Below are 14501 nucleotides of genomic sequence, written 5' to 3' on the forward strand. Positions count from 1 at the left end.
TGGCTAGAGAAATAGAGTCAGTTTCCCAATCCACACAGTTAGAGCACGTTGGAGCCAGAATTGCAACCCAGGCTCTTCTTTTTATAAAATATAAATATCCAAAGGCCATGAGATGGGGTGTGCACTGATCATGGCTGGGATGGAGGGCTTCTCAGAGTCCACAAAGTACTTCCATGCTCACCCTCCTGTGAAGCCCCTCCGACCCCTGCGAAGTGGGCAGGGTGCCAGTTGTTACTCCCATTTCACAGATGAGGAAGACCAGCTCAGAAGTGAGAGGTTCTCTGGTGTAGGGCTGAACATTTTGAACATAAGAGGGCACCTCCTGGGTCACTGAAAATCAGACTGTGTCCAAGAACCTCAGTGATGGCTAGAGATCAACCCCCTCCTGGGATGTGGGTGCCTTGGGGTTTCTTCCTGTGCACCTCCTTTCCTCTGTCTGTTCATAGCACACTCAGTGGGAGAAATGTTTCTTGGACCTTGTCTTTTGGAATTCTGCATTTTTTCCTTATTCACACCAGCCCCGGCATCTCTAGAACTTGGTTTTTCTTGGAAGGGTTGCCTGTGAGAATGGGCTTTTGTTTGGATTTCTCTCTCCCTGGAGGGGTAGGTGGGGGAGCCAGGAGCCAGCAGGTCAAGGCCCCCTCCTCCTATCCTCTTGGGGCCTCCCTCTGTAGTCGAGGCCCCAGGAGGAGAGCTGGTGCCTTCCCTGGGAGGAGAGGCTGGAGTAGGACAGCTGCTTGCTTGAAGACTTCAGCTCCTTCTGGAAGACTGATCCTGGAAGCTTCTTGACCAGGCTGCTTTGGACCCATCATTCTAGTGGGTTCCTTGAAACCATTATATGTGCACTGTCAACATCGGCGATCTAAACAGCAGGGGAGGGGTCCTTGCCTCTGTGTGTGTGGGTGCAAAGTGAGATTGACAAGGCCTAGGAGTGTTTAAGTTATGGTTTCACTTGGCTCAGATGGTAAAGAATCTGCCTGTAATGCAGGAGACCCAGGTTCGATCCCCTGGAGAAGGGCATGGCAACCCACTCCAGTATTCTTGTCTGGAGAATCCCATGGAAAGAGGAGCCTGGTGGGCTATGGGTCAAATTCTGTTATTTAGATGCTTCAGAGAGGAACTAAAGCAGAGGATATGGGGGAGGCCAGTCAGGGAAGGCCCCATAGGGTCCCACTCAGTGACAGAAGTGGTTTCAGTCACTGGGAAGGTAGGCACATGGGAAATCTTAAAGGGGTGACTTTTCTATAAATTAACTTCTGAAAAAAATTTATTGGCCATGCCAGGTGGCATGGGGAGTCTTAGTTCCCTGACCAGGGATTGAACCTGTGGCCCCTCTAGTAGAAGCACAGATTCTTAACCACTGGACCACCAGGAAAGTCTCCCCATTTTCCTTTTGAAGGACTTTTCTGGAGTTTCCAAGTTTAGACCTTTTACGAATAATTCTGCTGGGAGTAATCACATATAGTCATTTTGTGGACCTAAGTTTTTATTTCCTTTGGGTTATTTCATAGGAGCAAAATCACTGGATCATCGGGTAGGTGGATGTTTAATTTTATGAGACATTGCCAAACAGTTTTCTAAAGTGGTTGTACTTTTTATGTTTTACATTTTATGTTTACATTTTATGTTTCTACCAGCAAAGTATGAGAGACTCAGTTGTTCTGCATCCTTTCCAATATTTGGTATTGAGAGTCTTGTTAACTTTAGCTGTTCTACTGGGTGTGTAGCTGTAACTCATTGTAGGTTTAATTCAGATTTCCCTGACCACTAATGATGTTAAACACCTTTCCGTGGACTGTAGCCCACCAGGCTCCTCCGTCCATGGGATTCTCCAGGCAAGAATACTGGAGTGGGTTGCTATTTCCTTCTCCAGGGGATCTTCCTGACCCAGGGATTGAACCCAGGTCTCCCGCATTGCAGGCAGACGCTTTAACCTCTGAGCCACCAGGGAAGCCCATTTATAAGTTTATTAGTCAAGTGCATTTCTTTTTTGTTAAGCAATCTAAGTCTTTTCCCATTTTTAGACTGTCTTTTAAAAATTCATTTCCAGGAATTGAAAAAATGTAATCTGAATTCTAGTTCTTTGTTGGATACATGCATTGTGAATATTTTCTCGTGGTTTGTCTTTTCATTATTATATGTCTTTTAATGAGTGTAAGTCTAATTTATTGCTTTCTTACGCTTAGGACTTTTTGTACTCTGTTGAGAAAAAATTTGCCTGCTTCCCAGTTCTAAATACTGCCCCTTAGGCTTTCTTTTTTTCTTTTGGTTTTAGCTCTATATTTCAGTTTGTAAAAAAATCTTTAGTTAATTTTGGTGTGTTATCTGAGACATTGGTTGAATTTCACTTTGTGATGGTGGAATTCTGCATATGAGCATTTGCTAGTTGCCTCTTCTACAGAGGGAGCGGGCTGGTCACCGGCTCCTTCACCAAGGGCAGCACAATGCACAGCGGTCCTTGGCAGCCTCTGCAGGGGCATGCTAATTTCTACCTTGTGGGTGCACTTCCAGAGGTGATAATTAAATAATTAGTCATTATCCTGTGGTCATGGATGGCTCAGATGGCAACTTGAAGAAATCTACATGAGGGAGAGCCTTTCTTGTGGGTCAAGGAAGGCTCTTTGGAGGAGCTTCTTGAGATGGGCTTTGAAGAATGGAGAGAATTTTGGTGTGATACATGTAGGAAATGAACTCAAAATCGGTAGTACCGTACCTCTGTCCTCAGCTGTGGGAAAGGAGCTTAGTTCAATACAGATACATCCAGGCACATGCACTCACTCACATGTATGCACACACATACATATATATGTGCATATATGTCTATATACATGTGTCTACATTTTCTTTTGTGCTTAGTTGCTCAGTCGTGTCTGACTCTTTATTACTGTACTTTATTATTGTAGCTCGTCAGGCTCCTCTGTCCATGGGATTTCCCAGGCAAGAATACTGGAATGGGTTACCATTTCCTTCTCCAGAGGATCCTCTCAACCCAGGGATCAAACTTGCATCTCCTGCGTCTCCTGTATTGCAGGCAGATTCTTTACCTGCTGAGCCACTGGGGAAGCCCCACATGTGTCTGTATCTGCCTCTAAATCTAAATATCTATAACTAAGTCTATCTCTATTGCTAAAGCAAAATCTCTGTTTCTGTATTTGAATCTATATCTGTGTTTAAGTCTCTCTCTGTCTCTCATCTACATATCTGCCTCAGAAATCTCTGGACTGAGGAGTAACTAACAGATTCAAGCTTTCACAGAGTTTGATGGTACAGTCTGAGTGCTTCAAGAGGGCTGGGCATGAGACAGTTCTTCCAACCCGCAGATAGAGTTATCAACACTCTTCCTAGTCAAGCTGTCGACTTATAGGTCAGTACTGAGCAGCCCTCAGAAATCACCCAGGCCAAACCTGTCATTATACAGATGTGGGTACCAGGCTCACAGAGGAGAAGAGACTTGTCTCACAACCCCAGGTCATTGGAGGAGCCAGGATTGCAGCTCACCTTGCCTTGTCCTGGATCTAAGCTCTTTCCATTTGCTGCCTCCCACTCTCTTAGAGCCAAGGAGGCCTTCCTTCCTTCCTCTGGGTTTCGGGGCTCCTGCCATGCTTTTTGATTCTGTTGGCATTTGTGAATCCTCTGTGAGATTAGAGTAAAAGTGTATCAGCCCTTGCTAATCTCCTTCTATTGATTACTGAAATATTGAAACATCAGAGCCTTTTTCTTCTCTCCTTCTGATAACTCATGAGCTGTTTGAGGACAGGAGCTGTGTTTCAGCAATCTGGACATCCCTGAATTTCATGAACCCACTGCTCAAGCCATACTCCATGTACTACAGAATCAGCAGGTTGTTGAAACTCGGCTTCAATAAGGAAACACTCAGGCCAGCACATCCTTCTAAGAGCCAACAGCTCTGCTGAACAAACTTCGCGGGTTAAATAACTTCTGCTTCTCTAGTGGCTTTGATGTTTTCTGTATTCTTGGTTTCTTTTTAAGAACTCATTCAGCTCCTATACCCTGAGATCCAGGCTTTGTTACTGATGCAAAAGCCGTGGAACCCTGTCTGAAGCCCAGCTTGGTTGGGTCCTGATGGAACACTGGAAGCTCCCTCCTACAATGTTGATCCTGCCAACAGTTAGTAAAAGGAAGCTGGTTTGTCCAAGGAGAGCACAAATGTTTTGCAAGCAGGGCAGTTGTGTTCAGGTGTCGGTCGGCTCTGATGAAGCTGATAGAGGGGACCTGGGTCGAGGAGAGAAGGGGAACAGTGTTTGCTGGCTTGAGCTCTTGACTCAATGCAAGGCTGGAGTCCTCTGGCTTCTTTTTGGGGTTTTTGGGGACACACCCTGGAACCCTTGGTGCTGGAGTGTCCCTGGGGAGGCCTGTGTGTGACTCTGTCACTTTCTCATTGGCAGCAGTGCTTCTGAATCTGCTGGCACTGTAGCTGTGAGGTTCCCACAACTCAGTGTGCCCTGGAGCCAAGGGACCCATCAGAGCATGCTGTTCTTCTTGGAGCCTGAGTGTCCCTTGCAATTAGATTCCCTTTGTTTATTTTCTCATAGCCTTAGTGATGGGTTCCTGCTGACTTAGAGAGAAGCTATGTGTCCTGTGGAGGGGGCAGAGAAGGGTTGTTTTTTTAATCCAAATTTGGGGAAGTTCTCCATGGCCCCCCAGCTCTCTAGGGGACCTGGGCAGAGCTCAGCTCCTGTCCATCGCTGGAGGCTACTTGCCACTGGGGAGGCTCAGGACAGGAGGGTGAGCTCTGAGGTGCTGGCCGAGGCGACCTGGGCCTGGCCTGAAAACAGAGCTTGGCTCCAGGGTCTGCTCTCTGGAAGCCCGTTTGAATCATCCACTGGGCTGGTCCACACGTCGATATCCAACTTGGGCTCGGTTGGCATGTTCTGCTGGAACGCTTTCTCTCTTGGCCCTTTTTATCATTCACATCTCACTCGTGGAGACCCAGCCTGCAGAACCTCTTCTAGAGAGTTTTCCCCGACTGCCCCTACCCAGTGTAATTCAACTCTGCAGTCATAAAAGGGCCTTATTATACATCATCAGCCTTTTGGCCTCTCCTTGCTTCGGTCTCCAGTGTTATCTTCCATTTGTACTCCCCAGCTGACCTTCTACTTTTCTCTGATGTGTGAGTGCTGTGTCTTCAGTGAGAGTGGGGCCTGAGACCATGCCTTATTCAGCCCTGACTATCCTGGGCAAGTAGCACCTCACAGGAGTTTATGGACAGTTTCAGGGCCACCCCACCACAAAAGTTTCTGCTGCTTCCAGGTCAGACTCACCACTCTGCCCTTTGTGCACGCAGCCTTCTCTGTGTGGGTGTCTCTCAGGCACTCATACACTGGGACACTTGTTTAGAGGTTTCTCACCTTCTAATGACGTACGAACCATCTGAGAACAGAGACTGCGGTTTGAATCATCCTAGCATCCTTGTGATTAATGAACTGACAGGTCAGACCATATCCCACAGGCATGGGAGCCACCAGGTTTCTGAAGTTCTGTTACCGGAGAGGAACTCCCAGGCCAACACATCATTCTGAGCCTGGCCAGTTGTGTCACCAGACTCCACGGTCTGGACCAGTGGGTAGTGTGGAATTTGCTCTCCGGTCTACTAGGGTCTGGTTGAGCTCTGCTCCTTTTGGAAGGCATGAGTGAGTGCTTCCAGATGGAGCAGAAACAAATGTACCCCCCTCCCCCCCAAGCACTGCCTCATGACCCTTCCAAGACATCCACGTCCCACCTTGGTGCCTGGGCTGTCAGCAGCACTGAAGGAGGAGACGGGTGCATAGGTCCCCAGCCTGGTAGGTGACGCACAGTATGTGCTAAATGAAGGTTGATTCCCTTTGTCTCCATTTTCAGGGAAAGCAATGAGAACTTATAGCCATTGGCCCCTGTGGGTTATGGTTTAGAACTGAGGTATCAGTGAAGGAATGAAGTGTTAGTTGCTCAGTCGTGTCCAACTCTTTGTGACCCCAGGGACTGGGGCTTGCCAGACTCTTCTGTCCATGGGATTCTCCAAGCCAGAATACTGGAGTGGGTTGCTATTTCCTTCTCCAGGAGCTCTTCTCAACCCAGGGAAGAACCCGGGTCTCCTGCACTGCAGGCAGACTCTACCATCTGAGTCACCAGGGACGGCACCAGTGAAGTCTAGCTTAAAAAGAAATGATCTCATCACAGGGTTTCCTGGAGTCTGGAGTTTGCAAATTTTCTTTCCCTTGTCATTCTGTTCTCCCTTCTCTGATCCTTAGATGTCCCACTTAAAGCCTGGACTTGTGCGCCCTGGGTGAGTCTTTCCTCTCTATCTGGGCTACGAGTTACTGAAGGCTGAGATTCTGGCCAATTTCCAGGGCCCTAGGCACAATGGCTGGCTCTTGGACAAGTGTGGGGTGATGGTCACCAGGGCTGATCTAGGGAGCTGTCTGGTGTCCCCTGTTTCTCTTCCTGAGTTTGCATCGGTCAAGAGCTCCCCATAGTCCGGATGATGGAGGTAGGGGTTGGCCGGAGTGCGTGGAGATGCAGGTGGCACCACTGTACCTCCATGGGGTGGGGGCACTCTGGTTCAGCCCAAGGAGAAGTCTGATTCGCTCCTGCACACAGGGCGGTGGCCTGGAGGGCCTGGCCCATGTGGCTGATGAGAAACTTCCTGACTTCTAAAGACCCACTGACCTCTGGCCATTTCAGGCTGTTCCCCAGGTCCCTGGCAGAACTAAGCTTGTTCTGGGCTTTCCAGAATGTGCTTCCCATCAGCCTTCCCGCAGCTCATGTGGGTGTTTGAAGTGGAGAGTGAGGTAAGCTGATACCCACTGTAGCACAGAGTCCAGTGGAGCCTAGCAGCCCGGCCCTGATTACACAGCCCAGCTCTATGACCGGCCACACGGCTGACGTGCGGGGGGACCGGGGCCGCGTGTGATTCCCAGGAGAGGTGAGCTCAGATCCAGGGCTCGGGCCCTGATGGGCGATGGTTATTGCAATGTGTGTGCACTTGAATGACATCGTGCTACGGAGTGCAGGAATCTTTTTTTTTTTTTTTTTGTCAGTCTTTTAACACAAGTTTATGTTTTTCAGACCTTAAAACTGCAGGTCATTTTTTACATTTGCTATTGAGAGCAGATGTGACTGATCCCTATCGGGTTCTACTGAAAACTGGTGGGTTCGTGGAAGGTCAAATGCAGAATGCCTTTCAATCTCCATTATTATTTCCTCCACTCAGTGGCCTCGGCAGGAAGCCCGTGCTGGGTAATGGTGGCCTTTCGAAAATTCTCTGCCTGCTGCCCCAGCCTCTGACCAGGTGACACGTATGCTGTGAACCACATCTAGCCTCAGTTGTCAGCTGGGGCAGAGAGCCTGGTCTGTGAGGCAGGAGACTTAGTGTTCTCCATGTCTCAGTTTCCCCATCTGTACAATGGGAGTATGGATTGGGAGACAGTGACAAATATTGTGAGATCCTCATAACATGGCTGTTCTTCAGTTTGGTAACTTGGGTTTGGAGAGGCCCAGATGGAGAACCCTGTCTTTGGTGGGCACTGCTATGCATGGCTCCAGGGGTTTAGGGGTGTTCAGGAAGGTGCAGGTTGAACTGGCAGGAGGGACAGGTTTACTGTTCCTTAGAAGAGAATTGTGAGGGGTGTCTTCTAGGTTCACATCCATCACTGGGGTCATGTGGCAACCCTTGAGTGCAGCTCTGCTTCATGGACTGCTTTTATGGGGAAACTTCCATCCCACCTGGACTGTAGCCCACCAGGCTCCTCTGTCTGTGGGATTCTCCAGGCAAGAATACCGGAGTGAGTTGCCATTCCCTTCTCCAGGGGTTCTTCTCAACCTAGGGATCCAACCTGGGTCTTCCACATTGCAGGCAGATTCTTTACCATCTGAGTCACCTTGGCAGCCCCAAATACACTGCCTCCAAAATCAAATACTCTCCTCCTTGGAAGTGCTGGGGGCAAGGGTGGGCTTAGTTAGGGGCAGGCCCCGGTTAAAGACCCTTGTTTGGTGTCCACAGTTTAGGTGAACACTGACCTTGAGAAACTGAGTTCGGGATCCTGGTGCAAAGGCCATGGGAAAGGTCCCACACCTCAGAAAAGTCCCAAGAGCCCTGAGGAGACTGCAGCCCCTGGAAAGGAAAGACCACATTCGCTTCTGAGAAGGGAGTCAGACCTGTTCCATGATGGTGTGACAGAGGCAGCAGCAGGATCACCTCATTGAGCTGCTGCCATGACTATGTGATGAGGTAGTTGGGGCATGGCCAGGAAGGCCTTTAGATTTGGATAGCAGGTATAGCAATAAACTAGCCCCAGGGGGATTAACTTTCTGACCATTAGGGCTTCTTGCTTTCATGGGAATTAATTCACACATTCATTCATCCACGCGTGGTTGATTGATCTACCCACCCACGCCTGCATTCACTTAGCAAGAGTCTATGGAGCACTTTCTATGTCCTCCTCCCATTAGAGACCAGTGATGGGTGACACAGTCTCTGTCCTTGAGCTCAGAGTGGGCAACTGAAGAGTGCAGTTGAAAGTGGTACAGGCCGTGAAGGCACTGGGAGTGGAGTAAAGCCCCAGTGGTAATTCTAAGGGGAAAGTGTTCGGAATACCATGGGCCTGGAGGAACAGGAAGGAGTGGGACTGAATGGAGGCAGTGCCAGGAGGAGGCTGCTGAGTTCGAGGCATCTAGTAACTCTATTTTCCTGTAGTAGCTTTGGCAGCCGCAGTATAAGAGGTGGGGCACCATTGTGCTATGTACCACTGAAAGGGGTGGGCATTCAGGTGTGTGTGTGTGTGCACACATATGCATAGTAGGTGGGAAGGCTTGGGGTCTCAAGGCAGCCCTTCAGAATTAGAGCATTTGGAAAAAAAGTGGTTCATATTAAAGGAGATTATGTATTCCTTGGCTCACTTACATTATAGATTTATAGAGAAAACATTATAGATTCTTTTGAGAAAATTGTCCCTCCCTTTGACCTGAGAACATCCTTTTGTCCACAATGCATGTTCTTGGGCACTTGATGCACAGTGGCTACTCAGAAGGTTTTGTTGACCAGGTGAAACCGACTGTGTTACGTAAGCTGCTGAAATCTCAGCACAGAGGGAGGAAAAGGAGTCTAGAATTAACTGAGCTTTGTCAGTGGTGGCAGGAAGGGCGGAGGCTTCATTTTATCTCTGAGTCTTTAGTCTCCTTCTCTAACTGGGACTGCTAGTCACCTCACAGCTGAGGCCAGGGTGTTCTCCTGCCAGCACATGCCAGGAGGGCTGTTCTTCTAGCTGTTTCCATCTACATCTCAATGGCCTCCATCCCAAGACTCAGATGCGGTGGCTGCAAAGCCATCTGCATCATACCTGTCTTTCCCCTGCCTCACAGGGATGGTGTGGGAACCAGATAAACTCACAGGATGTGTCCTGAGATGGTACGGGCTCCGGGCTGTGTGCTCAGCCTGGCATGTGTGGCGTGCAACTGACAAAGAGGTGAACGTTTTGGCAGAAAGCGGGCTCTTTGTTTTCCAAGGGGCACCTTCTCCAGACACCTCAGGTTAGCCTTACTTTCGAGAGAAGGCAGCAGTGTTTTTAGCATAGGGTTCCGAGCAGATGGAGGCCAAAGGGAATCCTTCCTTGGGACTCACGGGAAATTTGGCAAGCAGTATTAATAAAGGCATCTTTCTTTTTTCTTTCTTCAATGTAAAATGCCAGGTTACGGTTGGCTAAAGCATTGTAGCATCAGAGCCAGTTAATCTTCTGAGTCCATAATTTTTATGGGCACCACGGGAGCTGTCCTGGCTTTTTGTTCCCAGCAGTGGGATATCAGGATTTGTATCCTATTGTATATCCAGAGAATAATTCTCTTCTCCTTTGATGTTCCTTGGACATCTTGAGGCACTTAGGGGTGCATTCTCAGGGAAGTTTGGAGGACATGGTTGCAAGACCCTCATTATGTTATCAAAATAGATCCAGTGAGGAGGACTGGGGATTCCTTGAGCAGAAAGAGGCATCATCGCTAAGCGGAAGCCTGGTTCCGAAGTCACTCTTTGCCCTGGCTTCTTGAACCAAGAACTCTCTTTTATTGCAGTTTGGGCAAAAGTAGGATGTTTCTCTGCCTGTGTAACAGTTTCACAGTTGGAGGTTAACATGGATCGTTTTTCCTGACATTTGGAAAATCATATCTTAACGAAATGTAGTTTAGATTAAAAAAAAAAAAAACACCCAGACATTGTTGGCTCATAACTTTGAAATTTGTTTAATGAATCTGCTGTTCCTTTGGGGTGATGGTAACTGTCTCCTTAAGTAGCATTTCTTCCATGGTCTTTGCACAGCCTGCACAGCCTGCACAGTCCAGCCAAGGTGATGTTCCCAAGGGGCTATTTCCCATCGCATAGTTCTGCTCAAAAGGCTTCGATGGCTCCCCACTGCCTCCAGAAGAAAGCACAATTAGTCCAATCAGGCAGGCCCTCCTGGTCAGTCCCGTGGAGCCCTTCCAATCCCACCTACCAGGTGGGGAATCTCCTAGTAGCCTGGGAGCCTCCTTATTGCCCTCTAACACACCAGGTGCTTCTCAGCTCCCTCATCTCTGTTTCTGCTGCTCCATTTCCCAGCATTTCTCTTCCCCATCCCCTCACCTCCACCCATTATCAGTCAGCTCACTCTCTTGTCTGGAACAAGTCTCACCCATTTTGAGAAGCCTTCTCTGATCAAATCAGCCCTGTGTGTTTCCTTTCCTCCTCCCTGATTTTACACTGACATCACAGAGAGGCAACCAGAGTATTGGGAAGAGTCACACAGCCCTGGGTTTCAAGCTTGCTGTGTGACCTCAGGTGACTTTCTTAACCTCTCTGATTCTCAGTTTCTTTGTTTGTACAATGGGAACTTACCTACCTACCTTACAAGTTTGCTGTTTGGGTTCATGAGACAATTCAGATGGAAATTTTTAGTACAATATCTGGCACTTGGCAGGTGTACTCAGAATGTTTCTTTCCCATTTTCTGGCACTTACTGCCTTCAAATAATTATATTCATCTGAAGCCCTGCCATGCCTCTGCTCATAAGCTGCTTGCTCTTGGAGAGTGGGGACTCATATCTTTCACAGTGCCTTGCACAAGGCTGATCAAGAGACACTCAGCTCAGAAGTTCCTGAGCAGATGAACAACTGCGTGGAAGGAAGGCTGAAGGGCTTCCAGGAGAAGTCCCCAGGAGCCTGTCATATCATAGCCGACTAGTCCCATGGAGGCTAAGCCAGTGCCACTCAGGCCTTGTGTCAATAGAGCTGATTGAAGTATCTCTCCTCTCTTTCCAGGATGGCCCTGGGAGTCTCTGCAGGAATGACCGAAGAGGAGAAGCTGGGTCCAAAGCATGGCCTATCCCTGGGGTCTCAAAAACATGTTAGCAGTGAGCCTGTGAAGAAGGAAATGGCAACCCACTCCAGTATTCTTGCCTGGAGAATCCCATGGACAGAGGAGCCTGGTGGGCTACAGTCCATGGGGTCACAAGAGTCGGACATGACTTAGCTACCAAACCACTACCACCAGTGAGCCTAACCAGCAGTCTCTTAACCAGCTGATCCAACAGTCTTGCCCATGTATTCCAGGAAAACCATCTCAGAACACTAGGGTTGCATGAGGGACTTTAGCTCTTTACCAAGGGACAGGTAGGAGGACATTTCAGAGATGAGGGAAAATGGAGCCAGGGCAGGAGAGCACAGGGAGGCTGGGCGTCCAGGGTTGGTGGCTGGACTGGGGTCTGGAGGGCGGACAGTGAGGGAAAGGGCTGGGGGAGTGACCTGCACCTTGTCTGCACAGTCTCGTCCTGACGAGCTAGGTCGTCCCTCACCAGGCATTGTTCAAATCCCACCCAGCCCTGGGAAGCCTTCCCAGATCCTTCACTCAGAGGCATCTGCCCCATGTTGTGCGGTCCTCTCTGGGCTTTTCCTTGCATTCACATGGTGCCTGTCGCCCTCACCAGACCCCAGAACGCTGAGGCAGACACCCTGTCTAAAGGACTTCTGCCTCTATCACCTCCTTCCTAGCATCGCGGGCAGAGAATCTGTTGTGTCCAGGGCCTGTACTAAGTACTTGCTATGGATCCTCTCACTCAGTCTCTACAAGAAATGCAGGAGGTAGGAAGTATCTGCAGCCCTATTTCATAGATAAGAAATCTGGGACCAAGAGGTTGAGTGATTTGTCTCCCATCATATAGCCTGTTATGAAAAGGAGCTGGAATTGGAATCCAGTCTGGCTCTGGGATTTGCAGCCCCACCCACCACGTTATTCTGTCTCCTCCATTGATAGAGGCACTCCACAAATGGCAGTTATTTTCCCGTTATTGTTTTATTATAACAATATCAATATTGATGCTGACGATATGCTAATACCTACTGCTATGGCCCTTGACTCCTGCTGCTTCTACAGTATCCACAGCTACTGCTCTCATTGCCCCCTGGCTGGGCTAGGGCTTCTTGGAGGGCCAGAACTGGGGAATTCATCTTTTGTTGCCATTCTTTCCTTCTGCTGAGATAGCATGGTTGCAGGCATGGGCTCTGAAGCTGGGCTCCTGGCTCTGTCGCTCACCAGCTGTGCAACACCAGGCAGGGTTCTTCTCTTTTTGAGCCAGCGTGCACTCTCTGTAAACGGTGATCACAGTGGCGTGCCTCCCTCGCAGGGCTGTAGTGAGGATGGAGAGGGTTATTACACACTGAGCTGACTTGGAACAACAGATGACACAGCAAGAGCTCCATGTGGTGCCCCTTCCATTCTCCTTCCTTCTCCTCTGCCTCCTGCACCTTCTCTTAGCAAGTTCTCAATGATTCTTTCTTACTGGGGAGAAGCGTCAAGAGTGGTCAGCAATGTGCCTGAGAGGTTTGTCTGGGGAGCTGGGGCACAGGGATGTGACGATGACGGCTCTCTCAGAAATCATCACTGAGAGGCCAGTGTGTGCCTATGGCGAGCAGCTGTGAGCTTGGCCATGGTGGACAAGCCAAGGTCCTGGAGACCCTGGGGTGGGGTGCTGGATGAGATCCTATTGGATGAACGCCTTCATGAACTGGACGGAGGAGAAGCAGCACTGGGAGGAGCTGGGGACTAGTAGGGATGCTCTCGTGTAAGCCAAGGGAGGACAGGAAAAGACAGGCAACTGAGCATGGAGTATGGGGGAGAGGGGATGTCTCTGGGTAGGGTGGGGATCAGAGGGAAGACTGGGAAATGTTTCCTGAAAGATTCAGGGCTGTGGCAATAATTTATATGCAGATGGTAAGGCAAGCCAGGAACAGCATCCCCGATGAGGGGTGGTGGGGAGAGATGAACTTGGCTCTCTGAATCTTTCCAGCACTTGAAATCTCTTTCGCTTCCATGGCAGGACCAAGGGCTTGACATCAGAGAGACCTGGCTTCTAAATCATAGCTCTTTCACCCCAGTGGTGCGATCACAGGGTTTGGGCCAAGTACTCACCTTTCTCTGATCCTCAGTTTCTTCTTCTGTAAAATGGGGACAACAACACATACTTCACTGGGTTTCCATGAGGATTAAATGACACGATGTTTGTAACGGGTGTTTTGCATAGAAGACCCTAAATAGAAGTCTTTTCCTCCTTTAACCCTGGTTCTCAATGTGTGGTCCCTAAGCTGGCAGTACCAGCATCACGTGGGAATTTACCTGATGGGTAGATACTCAGGCTCCATTCCCCACCTACTGAAGCTAAAATCGGAGGTGGGGCCAGCACCCTGGGCTTCAACGAGCCCTCCAGGTATTTCAAGGCTGGGAAGCGCTGATCTGAAAAGGCTCAGGGAAAAGGAGAGAACTCATGGGTGGCTGCTCAGCACAGGGGCCAAACATAGTCAGCCCTCAGTGTCTGACAGCTGCCCCTCTTCCCACCTACCTGGGCAAGAGTTTTACCTGAAGAGGTTAATGCTACCGCAGACCTCCGGGAGGTGAAAGGGCCTTGTTCCCCTGGAGGATAGACACATTATGACGGCTTCATTTGATTAAAAGGGGATGTTGATCATTAGTTATGACCCAAATTTCTTCTCTCCCCAGTAATCACTCAAAGTGTTCCCAGATGCTCAGGGGGCGGTTGGTTACCTGCGAACACAACATCCCTTTATAACGAGGATGCTCTAGCCCGAGGGAGACTCTAGCGGCCTTCCCGCCCCCTCGGGCCTGCCCTGCTGTGTTTGATGGAGTGAATGATGGAAGGGAAACATATGCATTCCAGATTGGACCTGCAGAGTGGGGCTTGGAGAGGCGGCCTGCTTCCAGCAGCAGCCGTGGGGGGCAGGGGGAGCACTGCAAGTATTTGTTGGTCCCATGGGGCTAATTATTGACTTTCAGAGGCAAGTAGCCGCCCTAGTTTCAGTGAGCACTGTTGTTCGTTACTGCATAATTAAGCGGAAGGGGGAGCAGCCTTGGTGGGAGCAGGCAAAGGGAAGGCCAGATGCAAACAGCTCCAGCACTTCTGTCTTGAACACCAGGCACCAGGGGCTGAGGTCAGATATTCAGCTCTCGGACCCAAAGAGGGAGGGTGGCT

General features: G+C 49.4%; 1 long non-coding RNA gene across 1 annotated transcript; it reads right to left on the reverse strand.

Annotated features, from left to right (window-relative positions):
* Positions 1-12310: 12310 nt before the first annotated feature.
* Positions 12311-14006, reverse strand: LOC129622521 (uncharacterized). The gene is made up of 3 exons (XR_008700034.1): positions 13854-14006; positions 13427-13452; positions 12311-12643 (listed from the first exon to the last, which is right to left on the reverse strand). It is a non-coding gene; the product is annotated as an uncharacterized LOC129622521 (long non-coding RNA).
* Positions 14007-14501: the final 495 nt, after the last annotated feature.

Source organism: Bubalus kerabau, chromosome 11, assembly GCF_029407905.1.
Source record: "Bubalus kerabau isolate K-KA32 ecotype Philippines breed swamp buffalo chromosome 11, PCC_UOA_SB_1v2, whole genome shotgun sequence".
NCBI classification, from domain to species: Eukaryota; Metazoa; Chordata; class Mammalia; order Artiodactyla; family Bovidae; genus Bubalus; species Bubalus kerabau.